Consider the following 15,985-nt stretch of genomic DNA (forward strand, 5'->3'; position numbering starts at 1 on the left):
CATTGAACTTGTCAACAAACCTGCTGCTTATATATATATATATATATATATATATATATATATATATATATATATATATATATATATATATATATATGAAGCTCATATGTCAATATTGTGCTCACAACAGCTGCCCCCTAGTGACAAAAACTTTGACGCAGATAGAGTGATCTCAGGCCGTAGTTTTCCTTGTGTTCTTGCAACCAGTATTATTGCTTGTTTGTTCCCTGTGCTCCAGGCTGCCTGCGGGCCTATTCTCTTACTTCCTCTGCCTGCCACGTCGCCCTGCCACTCTCAATTCATGCTCTTCTGTCTGCCATCACCATGTATCCATCAACTATAACCATTGAAAAAAAAACTGTTAACCCTTAACTGCATCCTGGTCAGTGTCTTGAAGTTTGGGTCCTCCTACAAACAAACCATAACACTCAAGATTCATTCTTTTGGGACGTCCCCAGGCCTTAGAGGTTTAGATACTGTACAGACTATTCCCCAGTTCGAATCCGACTGGGGATCTGTCTCATCACCACCTAAAAAAAAAGGCAGAAAATGCCTGAAAAATAATGATAAAAACAAAGATTTTGTCCTTTGTTAAGTCAGAAACTCTACCAGACACCTCCTTAAAGTGAAAGCATTCAGTCACTGTAAAAAGCAACACTTACTTTGATGCTATGAAAGGCAGTTATGCTAAGGCTAAAGTGCCCTTGAGCAAGTAGCAAGTAACTGCACCTCCAGCTGCTCTAGTGGTCCTTCATGTGAATGAATGTGATGTGAGACCTGGATGTCTTGGGGGTGTGTGTGTATGTGTGTATGTGAATGTGTGTGTGTGTGTGTGTGTGTGTGTGTGATATGTAGGAAGACAAACTGCAGTTGCTAAGTTGGTCAGTTATGTAATATTTTGGTTCTACTTCTTATTACTGTCATTTACACCATTGCCATCATCATCGTCGTCATCAGCAGCAGCAGCAGCAGCATGTTATCTTCTTTCCTTGTGACATCCATTGTTTTGGCCAGAGCTGCCTTTGCCTTAGCTTATTTGTTCATTATACCGTATCTCCAGTTTATGGATTTGCTGTATGGTGCTATTTTGGGGGATTTAACCTTTTGTAAATGCTACCCATGTGTAGTTTCCAAACTAAAGCATTCATCACGTCCATATTATGATAAAAATAAATTTTAAAATGCCATTTGAAATATATAGTTGACCAAGCGTGTTCTAATTTTGTCAGCCAAAGACCTAATATAAAAATTGTATTTTAATTTTAAGCTATCAATAATTCCATGTTGTTAATGAAATCACTTTCTGTGTCATGAATATGCCGTTTTAAAACAAAACCCGACAGCTCTGGCATGCAAACACAACCTCCATCTAAGACTTTGAATTAAAATTGAAAGCAACTCTTTTTATGTCTGGGCGGCTGTCTCTGGTGGTAAGTAATAGGCACCTGTTGAGCGCTGACAGGGCCATCAAGTAGGAGCGTATTAGCAAGCGTCCTGCTGACTGTTTTCAGCACCACGGACAGCACGTCATCACAACTGAGTATGAAAGACGAGAAAAAAGAATTAAGGAACAGATAAAAAAGAGACAAGACCTTATGACACATAGAGCAATAGAGAGAGAGAGAGAGAGAGAGAGAGAGAGAGAGAGATGGCATGTCATTAGGGATTAACCCAGTTCCACGGCTTGAGGCTTTCAGTGTCTGAGTGCTCTTGTTCTCACATAGACACACACACATGCATCCAGCAGCACAGTATGTTGCCTCACTGTTTGCGTGGGGCAATAGATGGATGGATCTAGATAGATAGAGACATATGTGCCATAACAAAGAGGCCTACTGTGATTCATTAAAAATATTTTCCCACATCAGATACAGATTCATCCTTTGGGGAAAAAAATGTTATTTTAGCCTATAGTATCATGAGGACAGACAACAGCAAAATAAACTCTATACTCTCCATTATCACAGCAAGGAACATCCTTTTCCCCCTCTCCTTTCCAGAGCATAAAGACACTAAGTTTCACCATCTTTGTTCCCCTCCCCTCCTTCTGACACACCTAAACACAGTCTATATAAGCAATAACTTATCATGCTCTCACCTGCAAAAAAAATGTATTAAACGTCCCACCCTCTTTAAGTCGAGTCGCAGCCGCCCCTCTGGCTCTTCCTGTACTCTTCTCGACCCCTCCAAACGGTAGCCTGCTGCAGCTCTAGTCCGGTGGGAGCAGCGACACCCGCCCTAAACTCCCTCTCTTCCCTTCTCTTTCTCACGCAAAGACGCACACCGTTAAGGTGAGCTGCGCATACAGGAAGAGACCATTTCCCGACATTTCCGTGCACTCCGCGGACTCAACAAACACCACCTCCTCTACAAGGACGCACGGTTTCCGCCGCGCTATGCGCCATCGCTCGTGAAAAAAAAGGGGCACAAAGAAAAGACAACAAAAAAGGGGGTGGGCGGGGGGGGGGACTGAGGGAGAGGGTTGGAGGGCTAGTTTGAAATAACGAGGGGATGAGAGGATGAGAAAAAAGTGGAGGAAAAGCACTCACTGTGGCACGGCCGGATTAAAGGATGCCCATGTCGGATGCTGCAGTCGGTCGCCAGCATCAGCAGCAGCATCTCTGGGCTGCGCGGTGCATCAGATAAAGACAGCGCGGGAGGGGGAGGCGAGGGGAGGGGAGGCTGAGGGTGAGGCTGGTGATGTAAAAAGCTTTAAATCATTCAGGAGCCCGCTGCACGACATGTGACCGCCGACACGGTGTATTATTCATCCGTTTTGTTTCCGGATTGCCCTCGGCCGAGGAGACACCGAGCTGACCGGACGTCGTTGTCCCAGCCCACCCTCGTGATTTACACTGATCCAGCCGTGACACAAGGATTACTACAATGCGCCCACAATATCAGTCTTATTGGAGTTCCATACTTATTTTGTACTTTATATAGGTCTATAGTTGTAATGGTTTTATTATTGCTTTCTCTCATATTGTTGTCATAAACGAGCCATCTAACATTACATTAAATAATAGAGTCAATTTAGGGCAGGCCTATTTTATTTATATGAATTAATGCTAGTATTCAACAGAAGGGAGGTTTTTTTTATATAATTCAGTTAAAGAACACAACAAACATTGTTTTTCAATTCAGCGTGCCAAATAAATATCAGGTATTTTGATAAAGATACAAAAAAAGGATTTTTACAAAAGAATGACAGAGAAAAAAAACGGGGGTAACCATCCTAACCCTTGTTGTTAACATTGGTTGTTACAAATACATACAAATAGTAAAAAATTTATGTTATGAACATTTGCAAGCAGGTAATTGAGTGGTGAACCACACTTTGCTCTTTAGTTTCACTTGAAGCGTTATTCTCCCACCTGACCATGTATATTTCCTGGTAATTGCATTACAGTATTGCAGGAAATTAATAGGTTGTGAAATTGCCACACAGTGGCAACATTTCCAATCTTTTTAGTTAAAAAAAAGAAGTTATTTTATGTTTGCTTATAAGAGTCGTGTTTAGTTACTGCTGATAAAGACCCAACATTTCCTGATTTGGCGGAAACAGTTTGACGGTTTTACAGGCGCTGCTTTGTCCCACTCAGACTCGCCTGTTTCTAAATAAAAATAGTAGACATTTCTACGTAAGAACAGTAATGTCTGTAGTCATATTCTACATATTTATGAATTAAATTGCTCATATTATGCTCATTTTCAGGTTCATAATTGTATTTAGAGGTTGTACCAGAATAGGTTTACATGGTTTCATTTTCAAAAGACACCATATATTTGTTGTACTGCACATTGCTGCAGCTCCTCTTTTCACCCTGTGTGTTGAGCTCTCTGTTTTAGCTACAGAGTGAGGCATCTCACTTCTGTTCCATCTTTGTTGGGAGTCGCACATGTGCAGTACCTAGGTAAGGACTACTAGCTAATCAGAAGCAGAGTATGAGGGCGTGCCATGCTAGCAGCTAGGCGAGCATTATAACGTGTTACAAAGTGACCCACGTTAGTCTCTGAAGTAAAGGCTGGACTACAATAGAGCTGTTTGGAGCAGTTTGTGAACAGTGTTTTCTGTTGGAGATGGTAAGTCCCTTTGGGGTGGACTTTGGGCTTTTTCACTTTGTAAACCTATAAACGTGCAAAAAAAAGCCAATAAAGGAAAGGGAAAAAGCCAAAAAGCATAATATAAGGAGCCTGGTTGACACCAGACCCTTCTCAGTTGTAACTGAGAGTGGGTCTTGGAAAGGTTCATTGACAGTTCATTTCCAAAGGGGCATCACCAACGGACGCCGCTCAAATGCCTCCGGGCGCATTGGATAGTCCTTCAACCAATCAGACCAACGATCCGGTGACACTGCGCTTCGGTAGCCGTCATGTAGAATATAAACAAAAAGCTGCTCGCCGTCGCTGCGCTATCGTCGTCGCGTATAGCCCGCCTCAACGGTTGTGATTGGTGTAAAGCCCGCCTCAGCGGTTGGGATTGGTGCCTCGATTTTGGGGACATTGGAAATGGGTTTGAATGGGCTCTTCGCCAGACTGACTTGCAGAGCAAATCTCAAATTTGCCAGAAGTTCGTCAGGGTTTACCCAGGCTATAATATGAGCACTTTAAGTGACATTTTATGAAAAAATAAATAAATAAAGGGTGATTGTCTACCAGCACGGCTGCCTTTTTCGGGCAACCATGGGTTACAGACCTCCGGAGAGCTGTGGCTATAGAAGCAGGCAGCACCTGAACAAAAACACGGACACATCACCGACAGTATGATAATAAAATCCAAAACACACAATTCACTCTCGATGGTTTCTGTGACATGAGAAATACACACAGTGGAGTAGGCGGTCCTTAATGTGGCCCAGGACACATACGTGCACACACTGCTATAAGAATGTGGCTTAAATCAACTCCGAATGTGGTCTGAGTGATGTGATGTGATGTGATGTGATGTGTGTCTCAACGCGTCAATGTGTCCTGGGTGCACTCCCACCTGTACTTCGAGCTGTGCACTTGTGATTAGATCACTCAACATAGATTGTAATACCATGTGGAAACCGGGTAAGGCTGCAGCTACCAATCATCCTCACCACTGTAGTGGATGGTGTAGGTACGTCAGGGCACGTCTGTCAAACATAATGACGTCATATTTAGACAGCCGTTGGACATTTTCTAGGCATGTGACATTTTCCACAGTCGCAATGACTTGAGGGTGTCTTGGAGCAGCATTGGGGTTTAATATGATGAGGGGAAATGCATCCCTACCGCCCACCATTCATTTCCAAAGGCACAGGCAGTGAGAGTCACGTAAAGGCCTGCTGCTAAATTAGTAAGCCTTTGCTGCTGTCTGATCAAATATTCAGCAGATAGCCATGTTATTTGCCATAGATAGTATAAATGTAGCTGCATTGTGTGTGTGTGTGTGTGTGTGTGTGTGTGTGTGTGTGTGTGTGTGTGTGTGTGTGTGTGTGTGTGTGTGTGTGTGTGTGTGTGTGTGTGTGTGTGTGTAAACCAAATATTTTCATTTGTTTGGTTTCAGTGCAGGGCTTTATGGTTTGTGTTCACTTATTCACTCTGACCAGTATAGTTAGGTCATAACGGGACAGCTTTAAGTGTGCCCTCTGAAGGCATTTTATTAAATACAGCTTCTTGTCCATTGCAGTAGCACTGTTCCTTGTGACAGCCATCTTTGTTGCTCTTGAGAAATTAAGAAAATAAAAGATGAGATACCCACCATCCATCACAAAAAGTAATATTGAACCAGAACACGACTAAAACAAAGAAGTAAAAAGATTGAGGCAGACTGAAGCTCATTACTAACTAACTACATTAGTTAGGGTTAGAAGTTCATCAAGTACATCCACTTTGTTATATTTCACCACTGTGTGGAAGCCAATCCTGGTTGTCATCAGAGTTTAGGTCAATGTTAGCATCTCTGTCCTGCGCTTTATTACCCTGGAAATCCAGAGTTCTCGCGAGAGCACAATTTGAATTTGCTCAGAAAGTCACTCTGGCATTGAGTGATGATGCTCATTAACTATGCCCTTGTAGCTGAGCTGCATCACATCGGTGTATCTGATATAGGTGGGCCAGAGGCGAGCTATACAGATGACGACAGTTTAATCTACCAGTTAGCTCCGCTGATAGCTAAGCGTATGGGGCTCTGGATACGTCACCCTGTGTATTGTTGTGATTGGTCGTAGTGTCATCCAATTGCGTGCAGTGAGATTTTCAAATGCCTGCTTGGTGCCGCCCCTCGAGTTGGACCATTTTCATTACTCAATGCCAGACCCTTAATTTTTCGTATTTGGGTCTGGATTTCCAGGCTAGCGCTTTATTGCATTTGGCGACATTTTCGTTACAGCACATTACCAAAGATTGCATTACATCTAACCCTAACCTAACACAAGAGTAAGTCCTCATCAGCCTTTACTCTTGGAACTTTTAAAATGTAACAGTCAAGTCAAGCATATGTAAGCTAAGCAGCCAAAAATGGATGTATTAGAATAAAATAACAGTCTGATAACATATTTTTACTTATCTACTAGGACTAGGCTATAGACAGGTTGCATGCATGCCGCTTTACCCCAAACGGAACGTCTGCGGATCTGCTCCGGAACGGCGGCGGAGTCATTAGGTTTCCATTAAAGACAATGTGTGTATTTCCACTGACTGCAGAACGGCTGCGTTCCGACTCCGGCGCAGCTCCGGCGAGCCGCAGCAATTCAGCACAGGGCAGATAGTGCGGGACAGGAAGTCGAGCACAGAAGCAAAATAAAACATCAGGTTAATTTTCAAAATAAAATACACCATGCTCACGGCGGATCATATTTCCCTGCACTACACCTTGAAAACACAGCACAGGGTTGTTTCCCCTCTACTCCTCTGGATGGTTGGTTTTGTGGTTCTATTCTACCTGAATTTGCGAGATCTTGTGGGTCCTCGTGACTTCATCTGTCAGTCATGGCCGCAGCCTTTACGCAACAAATCCGGACCTGGTGGGTATTGACGGACGGCGGAGCAGAGACGTTCTGCATTCGGTGGAAACCCCTAGTTAGCCTCAGTCTTTTAGCATGACATGTAGCTGGCAAATTTATAAACCCTTTAGCAGGACTCTGAGAGGCAGCATTGTCGAACTCGTGAAGCTAATGTTTGCTTTATTCTCTAGGTATTGCTGAATTTTGAGTGGTAAATCTGCCACCATTGTCATTGTTAACTGAATATGGGCTGTTGTTAGGTTGTAAAAAGTTAAACCATTGGTGATGTCTGATTAAAAAAAATATACTTTTAGTTAAATGAACATTGTAGCTAGAAAAAACACTGAATCAACCGATTGCATCACACCACACTAATTAGCATTTGTCTGCCTCACCCCAAACTCAAGCTTCTAAAAGAATTAATTAGGTCATGTCTGTTATTTAGCATGAAAGTAGATGCTGTAGAAGACTCATTGTCCTCACAGAAAAGGTAACTGTTGTTCCTGCTTTTTGGGGTGCCATCCCCTGTTGGGCCAGAATTGATTAGGAAAAAGAATGTGTATTCCTGTAGTTTGGAAACAACTGACATAGCCTCGGTAAGATCCTGTGACCGGGTGTGGCCTCAAGACACATTGATTGGGAACGTACACCTTTTCTTTTTAGAGACATCTGACCAATAGGAAAAGATTTCATTTGAGGAACCACCCAGGTGTAGGGAATAAATGTGGAATCCAGAGAAGGATTCAGGGCTTCAACTGTGACCCCGCAAGGGGAAGCATGTTGTAGTCCGCTGTTTACAGGGTATTGTTTTGTCATGTCGCATGGCTGCAACTGTGACCCCGCAAGGGGAAGCAGGTTAGCAGACCGCTGTTTTACAGTGCATTTGTTTTGTCATGTTTCAGGACTGATTGATGTAATTCCTGAAGAGGAGGCATGTCATTTCAGTCCACTGCTTGCAGTGTTTCATGTTTTATGTTTGATTGTGTTTTGACTGTCGTTTTCATCGTGTTGTTCATTAAACCTTTTGCTTAACTTTCAATTCGACCCAGGCCTCTCCTTCCTCCTCAGAAATCAAACGAACACGTATTTTTGATTTTCTTAACACTGTGCAAGAAAGACACGATACAGGGATGGGATGGAGATAAGCAGTAATCAACGGTCAATTGACAATAAAAGTTAATTATGTTAAAAAAACATAAAACACTCAAAATATTGCGGGGCAGACTAACTAAGTCCACTTTATACATTGTAAATAAAAGCAGATCTACTACTTGCTGTGCTTCCACTCTGCAGTACGCTCCAGCATGTTTGATACTATTATGGCTGCAGCTTTGTAGTCTTTTTAAAGCTCACAGCTTTTTCCTCCATGGCTAAATGTCAGCTACCCCGCAGTCCAGCGGCTGTGTGAGTGTGAGTGACTGAAAGATGACTCACTATCACTGTGCCCTGAGCAGAGACACAGCTGTGAGACCTAAGTGCCACTAACCATAATTCAATTCTGTCTGATGAGGTCACTGGGCCACAGGGCAGGAGTGACCCCTCTTACTTGTCAGATCTGAACCTGCAGGAGTACACACACAAACACACACTTGACAGATGGATTAATGTGGTCTGTGTGCACATTTAGGAACTCACGTGCATCTAAAAAGGAACACGTGCTGCTACACTTTTCCCTTTTGCATGTGTGAATCCAATAGATTTATTGAATATCATATTTCCACTCTGTGACTAACCTGCCTGCTCATACCTCATCGTAATAAATGCTCCATATTCACACGCTATCAAAACTCTATATCCAGCTCAACAGTCTCTCCTCCATCCATGTCAGCCTCCCCGGCTCCGCTCCAATGGAAATGTATTATTCAACACAATCTCTAGAAGTAACCTCCCTCCCTCTCTGCGACTTGCTCTGCCATGTCGGTGGTGGTGGAGAACTGAGGGGGGGGGGGGGGGGGTAGATTGAGCAGGGCTTGTCTTTTCAGTTTTTTCTGCAGTCCTCTCTTTCTTGGAGTCCTTCTGCCCTTCTTCAGTCTGCAGGACATGATTTAAAAAATTATGCCTAAAGATAAACTCAATCTTTCATCTTACAGCGAAACAAAGTAGCTTTTCCTCCACATCTTATAAGGCTACCAACGGGAGCATAAAACTGTCCTTAAAGTGATGGTTCGCAGTAATTTCACCCTAGGATCCTTTGCACCATGACCTCGAGCCAAACAACCCCCCCCAGAAGCTTTTTTCACCTGGGCTGAACATTGGGAGAGTTAGCGTTATCAGCTGAATAGCTTAGCGCAGGGGCTAGTGGATCCACGTTTGTATCTCCTAAGTTACCCCACTAATAACGCTCAAAATGATACCAAACTTCTACACTAGTACAAATAGGTTATGCACTCATAAAATGATGGATTGGAAAGTTTGTAAGTACACCAGAAGTTTATGTAGATAACACTTGCCTGCTGGCTTCTGCTCTCTGCTGTTGCTGCTACAGAGCAGTAAGAGTGCTTAGGGACGTCTACAAATTACAACACCGAAAAGAGATACAACAAAAATATTTATTAATTTAATGATTAAATAATGTCTCCAAACTTACCTCAATTATAACTTGTCTCCTGCTAGTTATACTACAGCACTTACTTTAAAAAAAAAGTTTAATTAATAAATATTTTTGTTGTATCTCTTTTCGGTGTTGTAACTTGTAGACATCCTTAAGCACTCTTAATGCTCTGTAGCAGCAGCAGTAACAGCAGAGACGAGAAGCCAACAGGCAAGTGTTATTAACATAAACTTCTGGTGTACTTACAAACTTTCCAATCCATCGTTTTATGAGTGCATAACCTAACCCAGTAACTGCTGGAGGTAAAAATAAGCAACTGTTTGCTAACAAGTTTGCCATATCGACATACAAGGTCAATAGCATGTTCAGAACTTTATTCTGCTGCCCCCAAGTGACTCAAAAAAAAAAAATCTGTTATTACAGATTTAAAGATAAACTTTAAAATGAAGGTTGAATATCAAAAGTTCTGCCTCTGAAAACAAATGTTATGAAATACATTTTGCATGGTTCTTTAAACATTATGTTCCTCATTGTGTTACAATTTGACACAGGCTTTGATTGCAAAAGGCAAAACCCAGAGAGGTTCACACACCGCTAATTGGCATTGCAGTGAGTAAATGCCATGGTCTCTTTGAAGCACCGCGGGTCCCGTTCCATGATCCTCTGCAGCTCTTTTGAGCCTGGCCATTCCCACAGGTGTTTGCTCTAAGGATGGGGTTATTAGCGCCAGCCTCTGCCGGTGCTTCGACTCAGCAGCTGTGCGCGCACACACACGCACGCGCGCGCGCGCACACACGCACACGCACACACAACAGGCCCAATAAACAGCTTCTGAAGCACAGCAGAAACAGACAACCAACTCAAACCAGCCTGATAGTGTGTGTGTGCACATTTTAGATTTACAACTGTGAATGTGTATCGATTGGTGTTTGTGTCCTGTGTGTGTGTGTGTGTGTGTGTGTGTGTGTGAATGTGTTCATATGGGGAGTATTTGCTTCAGACATGATTAACAGCCACTTCCACCTCAGGAGCGAGAGAGCTGGCTTCAACAGTGCTTTTAAACAAAATGAATGTCTCCCTGTATGGGCGTAATTCAGCCAAGGGGAAACTGCCGAGCCTGTTCACTCCTTAAACTTTTAGAAGGATGGAGGAAAAAGTGAGGGATGGAGGGATGAGGAGAGATTTAGATATGAAACGTGTTGTGGAGGCAAAAACACAAACAAACTTGAGTATTAGAGAGCATCTTGAAATTTCGTATCTTTGTTTTGTATTGATAAATGAATAGAATAGATGGGCAGAATAAATTATAGAGTGTAAAGTGTCTGTAAAGTGTCTCGAGATAACTCTTGTTATGATTTGATACTATAAATAAAATTGAATTGAAAATTGAAAAAAATTGAATAAGGAGCATAGCTAATTGTCCTGGCAAGCATATGTGCACACAGTACACACACCTGACAATACACGCTTTGGGACCAGAGGAACACAGTTCTAAGAACCCTTTTTTTGTGGCTGCATCTCAAGAACTGCGAACAATTGTAGTTCTTAGGATGCCGTTTTGAGTGACTTTTTTAGCTCCTACTTCAGAGTAGGTACTCTCCTCTCTCACAAGAGGAACTATGTACAGTGATTGGTCCAGACGTAATTGTACGTTGATGATTGCTCGATCATGAGACAATGCAGCATCGTCGACCACCATTTTACAACCGCTCGCTAAATAGCCAGCCGCTAAAATAGTAAAATTTAACAACTTAATGCTTCATTCACACACTCTTGTCACAGCGTAGAAAGCGAACTCTGTTCAGCTCATTTTCTGTAACAAGTGTAGCATGAAAGCATGATGGAATAAGCTATGTAGCATCAGCTAACTAGCTAGTTAGCTAGCTCGCCTGCTAATTCCACCATACTTTCTACAGAAAGTAGCAGCAGCAGTTGGTCCCGCCACCTCACTCCCTGCTGCTTGGAGACTACTTTGCAGGGAGGATGGCAGACAGTAGCTAGCTAACTAGCCAGCACCTTTGGCGTTCCTAATGCCGCTGCGAATGCAAACAGAAAAAAGCCCTTAAAAAGGTATATAATTCTTGGGGAGTCCCCAGTAACAGTTTGGTCCGAAAACGCCAAATATCAGCTGCAGTATCTGCACTGAATGAACAGATGTTCTTATCGCAGCTCTTTCGTTTCACATTCCTCTTACTTCCCTAGCCGTCGCCTTATCATTCTCCATCACACACACACACACACAGTACTTTGTACATTTCCCAGATAAAGATATCTCAGATCTATTCTCATATACTGGGTTCAGCTTCAAATGCAGCCCAGACAGAGGAGGAGGAGGTGGTGTGTGTGTGTGTGTGTGTGTGTGTGTGTGTGTGTGTGTGTGTGTGTGTGTGTGTGAGAGGTCAGGTTCATTTTAACTGACTTTAGCATTCAGAAATATAGATGATCTGTGATACCACAGACATCTACAGAGCACCCTGAGGGGGTAACCATGGTAACTGTGCATGTGTGTTGACAATGAATACATGTGCAGGTGTGTATAAATGTGTCAGCCAACTGCTTGGTTATCAATGGGAGGAGCACTTTGTAAATGATATAATAATCAAATAACATAATGATCAACTTTACATGAATATGTGTGTGTGTGTGTGTGTGTGTGTGTGTGTGTGTGTGTGTGTGTGTGTGTGTGTGTTAGAGATTAGCGCACACAAATAAAGAGATGAATGTACAGTATTTATCTTTGTTGTCATACTAAAGACATTTGACTAAAACTTAAAGTTCTAAAGATTGGCTGCAGATTTAATCTGGTTTGCTGTTGTAGTCTTTGTGGGTTTTTTGCAGCAAACAAATCTTAAGACATTTAATAGTTTGGAGCCTTAACAACATTAAACCGTTATTTCAAAAGAAATTGCAGCACTAGAAGTCAAATGAGTATACTTACAGTATGACTATAGCACATTTATTTTCTAACAACAGAAAAAAAAGTGAAGTCATAAAGACATTTTGAAAGTGAGATATTTAAATGCTGCAATTTTAAACAGAAGTCAGGCGACAGATTTATCCTATCTTGACTTAAATCACATTTTTCTTGACAGTGAAGTTATTGTCTTGGGTCTGGATGAATTTAAGATGCTGTATTTAATTTAATTTAAGCATTTTGTGTGAGATATGGATACTGTATTCGGTGTAAATTAATGTAGCTTGAGTGAAGTGAGCAGACAGAATAATACAGTATGTGATATTGTCAGACAGCATGGGAAAGATACCTAATGGCAACTATAAAGCTAATTAAAGTGAAAATCCTTTTAGTATTTATTACTCAGCATGTACACTGTAGGTGTGAGAGATGGCTGTAAAAACTTTGCAGTTTTATTCTTCATAGAGAACAGTGCAGTAGCTATGGTTAGCTTGAATTTATATCATGCACGCACACACACACACACACACACACACACACAAAACTTCAAACTCTGTTTAAACTCTTAAAAACAACCAATATGTTTTTCATGTGACTCTGTAATTTGAATATAATAACAGCACTGGTCCTTTGTTTAAACAACATTCAGTATGTCTATGCTCAGCAGAGAAAGCTAAAGAGATCTTTTTATAGTGCTGCAAAAAGAGGTCGGGACTGATGAGTGCCTCTACAAAGTGTGTGATTTGGACAAGACTTTGTGTCCCATCTCCTATTAAACTAATTAGCCAACCTTAGTTTCTTTTAACCATGAAAGAGATCTGTCCTCTGACGCTAACCACTTTTTTTTTTTTTTAAAAATACCTTTCCCAAAGTTGAAATGAAAGAAAATGTTGAAATGCACTGACAACATAAATCATTTTAGGTATAAGGACTTGATTTTCCTGCAGCATAATTCACTTTTCTGCCCTCCAGCTCACAAAAATGCCCACAAAATAAGTCAAAATATGGCTAAACAACATTTTCGCTTCTTTGGGTTTAGGTTTGCTTCGATTGCATAGCAACCAACGTAGAGTAAGAAGCTCACCATGCAGGTTCTGGAACTATAACATTTTAAGATTCACTAAATGACTTGTGAGCGTGCATGGGAGCGTGACTTCCTGTATTGATACAAGCCTGTGTGTCATGTGTGCATTGCATGTTTTATCCATGTACCGTCCGTCAAGCACGGTATGTAATCCCGCCGACACCAAGCTACAGCATATTCATAACAGTGCAATTAATTTACAGCCAACATGTGAGAAAGGAACCGCGTGAGAGAAGAGTGAGAAAACTAATGGGAAATGAGGGATAAATCATTTTTATTATCCGAGAGAAGCATTTTAATATTTCTGCAGAACTTGCTGTCGCAGAGGATGAGAGATCTGTGCTTCAGTATGTGCATCTCTTTGTGTGTGATAATGTGTATATCCGCTGTAGGCCTCATTATAAGCTTCAGTCATAGAACTCTGTCAGCAATGGGAAACTAATTTACCACCTCTACCTTTGGGAAACTGACCACTCTGTTCTCATGCACTCTTTATTTCTTTCCTGTCATATTTCTCTCACACACACACACAGATCACCATGGAGATGGAAGATCGAGGGAGGGGCTGAGTTCTGCATTTTGAAACTGCAGACAAAACACGGCTGATGTCTCCCCATCTTCTCGTTATCAATATCTCCATCTTTCCCTCTATCACTACATTTTTAATATTTCTAATATCTTTATAAATGTCTGCACAACTTTCATTCAACATCATCGTTTGGTCTCCTTCCATTCATCCCTCTCGTGCCGTGTCCGGATCTTCATGTGGCTCTCAGTTTGTTGAGATAAAGATAGGCGCTGTTCGCCAGTTAATGAAATCCACCCAAGGCCAGCCATGACTCACTGTTTACCCTGGCTGATGACATAATGTCCTCTACATCCATCATGCGCACAAACAAACACAAATACACTTCGTTGTATAGTAATTAGAGGTGGGTGGTAACAGGATTGTGTGGGGTCATTTTATATACATTTCTATTTTTAGTGGAAGCCCTGCCCCAACACAGGCTGGATCTTCTTCTTTTCAACCACCAAGTGGACATCTTAACACTTCGGAAAGACAAGTTCTTTTCATCATTTTCACCTTTCAGATTGTTAAATGCCCCTCCATCATACCACCCCAAATAAATAATTATGTCCCAAGGAGATTGGGACTAACCCACAGAGAAATATCAATCAACTTTCCAGCTAGACATAGTCTTTTTAGCTCATTTTGGTTGCACAGCATGCAAATTTCACGATGACTCAACCCTGTTTCAATCATCAGCAGGCATCTGATATTTTCAAATTTATGCTACCTGCTTATGTCAAATGCCAAAGATGACACCTGTCCAGTGAGCCCTAAACAGAGAAAAGTATGTCTTTTGGTTACAAAGCCCTTTGAAATTGCACAGTCTAACATAAAAACAATGACCATTTTGCATCCATTTTTGAAACCGTGGTCTGCTTTCATCCCTTGCCTCAGCCAGCGGGGTAGTACCACCTTAACTGCCTAGTCAGTTTATATCAGTCGGTTTCATATCCTGTAAGGATTAGTGCCGTAATTTGTGTGTGCATCAGTGGTGTGCGTCTCGTATCCTGGGAACACAACTGCTGGATTTATACGCCGTATGTGCCTACAGAACATGTGTGTGCACTTCCTTGTAATTTTATTCCTGTGAGGTCAAGTTAAAAAGAGAAAAATCTAGCCACCGCTAACTTGTTTACTTTGGCTCTCCAACAGATTATTGACCGATAATTTAGTGCAGGCCGGTTTGCCGATACCCTTATGGTAGTGACCAGTTGCCTCTAAGCTGGGCGGATTAACTTCCAGCTGCTCCGTTGGAGTGTTCATTATTTCAATTAGTTAATTATTGTATACAAAATCCTGAAATATTCACTGTGCCATGACCTGATCTAATTTTAATTGGAATATTATTTTAATTAGCTTGATAGGGCAATAAAAAGTAGGTAATAAAAAGTAATAGAAAGGTTTGAGTTAAAGATCTCCATTCTCGTCAGACTAACAGTGAATGTGGATCCCACATGCACACTCTCACACACACACACACACACACACACACACACACACACACACACACACACACACACACACACACACACACACACACACACAAGCACTCATTCAACAGCCAGGTGCAGGGGGACAAACAAAGAGCTGTCAGGATCTCATTATAGAAAATAGAGCCACACAGCGAACACCCATTTTCTCAATTTTATTTCACCCACTCTCGAGTATCCCTCTCTCAATTTTCTTGATTACCTTCCATTGGTTAGGTCACATGTTATCTTCTGTTTTATGTTGTCTCTCACTTGTTTCTACTCTCAATGCTAATTTTCGTAGACACAGAAACACATACATTCACCGACACAGACAGACATGCCCACAGGCCCTCTGAGGCCTGATGGAGCACTGTCCACCAGGCCATGGAAACGACAACTGGCCAATCAGATCCCAGTGCTGC

The 15,985-nt window shown here is 41.8% G+C and overlaps 1 protein-coding gene across 6 annotated transcripts in view; it reads right to left on the reverse strand.

Annotated features, from left to right (window-relative positions):
• slc7a14a (solute carrier family 7 member 14a) overlaps positions 1 to 15,985 on the reverse strand; it is a 63,046-nt gene that overhangs the window by 26,111 nt on the left and 20,950 nt on the right. The window contains exons 1-2 of one of the 6 annotated variants that reach the window (XM_039785247.1): positions 2,550 to 2,803; positions 1,446 to 1,536 (exon numbers count right to left, since the gene is read on the reverse strand). The exons of 1 other annotated variant lie outside the window; for it this stretch is intronic. The gene's annotated coding sequence lies outside the window, so the exon portion shown is untranslated. Of the gene's footprint in view, positions 1 to 1,445; positions 1,537 to 2,098; positions 2,376 to 2,549; positions 2,804 to 15,985 lie in introns of those variants that run through there. 4 more of the 6 variants (XM_039785249.1, XM_039785248.1, XM_039785245.1 and 1 more) reach the window with 4 other exon arrangements.

The sequence above is a fragment of the Perca fluviatilis genome, chromosome 20, assembly GCF_010015445.1.
Source record: "Perca fluviatilis chromosome 20, GENO_Pfluv_1.0, whole genome shotgun sequence".
Taxonomy (NCBI): Eukaryota; Metazoa; Chordata; class Actinopteri; order Perciformes; family Percidae; genus Perca; species Perca fluviatilis.